At 36.2% G+C, this 2,484-nt stretch overlaps 1 pseudogene; it reads right to left on the bottom strand.

Annotated features, from left to right (window-relative positions):
* Positions 1-1,261: 1,261 nt before the first annotated feature.
* Positions 1,262-2,236, bottom strand: LOC134246318 (uncharacterized; annotated as a pseudogene).
* Positions 2,237-2,484: the final 248 nt, after the last annotated feature.

Here is a 2,484-nt window from a genome sequence, read left to right as displayed (position 1 = left end):
TTTTGACTATTTTCATAAGTATGGAGGCCCAATAGGGACATAGATTATTTTTCATAAGTTTGCCACATTCCTCCCATTTTCAATACATTTTTCAATTATTTATTTATTGAGATTATTCATTGAGATTATTGAGATTCATTTTTCAGATTAAATTACATTTTTGATAAATTTATTTATCCTGTGCCATTTTCAAAGACTTTTCTGTTTGTTAAATTTTGATCATTATTTATTATTTGTTATCATTTACAACGGTTAATTCTCACTTTATTAAATTGATAAAACTTACAACTGTGTTTTCATTTAGCGTTGACCATAGTTCAGAAATCCCCTTACCTGGGTTGATCATTGATAACTGGAGATAGTTTACTCCTTTAAGCCGAGTTGGCTAGTAACTTTGGTAATTTATACACTGAAGAGTTCTACTTCCGGTTACACTTGAAACAAAAATGAAGTTTATCTTGAAAACGTATGTATATTCAAAGATATTAAGTGTTAAATAGTGGTTATTTTCTATGGCGAATGAACAATGAGTGAAGCGTCGCAGCCGCAACAGTTTCTATACAGATATTTCACGCTTTCCTTTGCGTACGAATCTCAGGTAACTTTTTACAGTCGCCGACAAAGCATCTTTGGACGAGTCCACTGCAGACTCTGAAAGGTGACGCAGGTTACCCCATCATTCAAATTCTACAATGCATGGCCAGAAAATGTATTGGCTGTACCCCCCCCCCCAACTAAAATTGCTTTTCACGGTCCTGCAAATGATGTGTAATTTGAGAGACAGTAAAATAAAAGCACAAAATCAATGTTGAATTCTCGTTTTAAGCTTTGGTACTGGTAATTATATACTTCTCTTGGTTCGTTCCGAACTTCAGCACAGGAAGTTACTGATAGTCAGTCATTTCACGTTCAATATCGAGCTGACCAAAAACTTCTGACTTTACTAGTGTTCTGTTGCTCTGGTCGTCTATTATTGCGTATGCCTTAAGTGCCTTACTTGGATGCAGGTTTGGTGCAAGTTTACCACAACTACCTTAGCACATGACTTCCCTGAGAATCCATCTCTGTATATCTGAGTGCATGCTGAGGTTGTGGAAAATGGACTGACGTTCACAGGTTATCACATTTGTCTTGTACACACTTACATTCGAAGGCCTGTGTGGCTTGTTAAGACATACATCTCCAATTACTACCCAACTAAGTCTAAGCTGTGGAGCTGTATATTAAAAATTGAGTATGTCATAAACAAAATCACTAAATTACAATGTAATGGGTGAATAAAAAAGAAAAGATATTATTTATGTACACATTTACAAGTGCGAGACTTAGGAACACATTAATTTAAAATGTATGATGTTCGGTAGAGAACAACTTGAATGTTGGTAACATGCAACACTCTCCACTTGCTGTTGGGTCGCTGTCGTATAAGATGTTATGTAATCATTATATAGTTATATCTACCTCTCACTTTTTTGTCAACATCTTCCAGACTACCAATTGATATTGGTCTCAGGAAGAGTGTTGACTTTCATTCCTATCAGGTATGAAATAACGATAGCCTCCCGTCTCAATATTCTGTAAGATAAAACCAACAGATATATTTAACCTGTAGGACATTTCTCCTCTGTTATTTTCTCTAGTTTAGAGACAATGTCTGTGGCAATCAAGGAATTATCCGCTAGGAAATTGATGGTCTTTTTCATTACACCGTGCCCTCCTTCCCCGAGAAGGAACTCTTTATGTGCCACGTATGTGGCTTTCAAATTCTCATCGCCTTCCCAAGGAGCAGGTTCCTCAGTGCCCTCACACGGAAATCTTAAATCTACCCCATTACCCGTTTGATGTGTAGATCTTTATGTAGATAGAGGCTCTTTCTATCGGAGAAGGATTGGTTACATTTCATGCAGCTAAGGCTACGCGCCTTCTCTGCTCTCTTTTTATCGTTGTGAAACTTTGAGATCGTTCAACTCCCACTTATTATGTGAGTCATTCAACTCCCGCTTGTTATGTGAGACGTGGTCGTATTTCTCTGGCATTTTATCCCCTTTTCTTTATTCTGAAAACAACAATAAACAGTATTAATTCACACAAAGATTGTCAGATGAAAAACATGCACACAATTCAAAGTACGATTGTTTTTAACTTATCGTTTTTTCTTTGAAGAGATGCATTGTCCGTTTACATTTGTTTTCAAGTCTTTAAGCATTTGTTTTAATATGTAATTGCTTCCAGACATTTTGGGTATATAAATGCCTTTTTTTTGTTTTCCGGCTATATGCACATTCAGTTCATTCTTCCCTTTAAGGGACTTCGTGCAGTTGGGACATTTGAATCTTGATGACTAGTCCACATTGGGTTGAATATCAATCTTATTTGTAAAAATTAAACAACAACGACGGTTCAAACGAGCAATTAGAATGGTCTGGTCAATTAGAGTAATTTCTCCTTGTTGCAAGTTTAAAAATCTCTCCATGAGCAATAAGT

This window comes from Saccostrea cucullata, unplaced genomic scaffold (genome assembly GCF_032062105.1).
Source record: "Saccostrea cucullata isolate Sc308-1 unplaced genomic scaffold, CSIRO_AGI_Scuc_v1 ctg2126, whole genome shotgun sequence".
NCBI classification, from domain to species: Eukaryota; Metazoa; Mollusca; class Bivalvia; order Ostreida; family Ostreidae; genus Saccostrea; species Saccostrea cuccullata.
The sequence above is the reverse complement of the archived record's forward strand: the minus strand, read 5'-3'. Positions and strand labels throughout refer to the sequence as shown.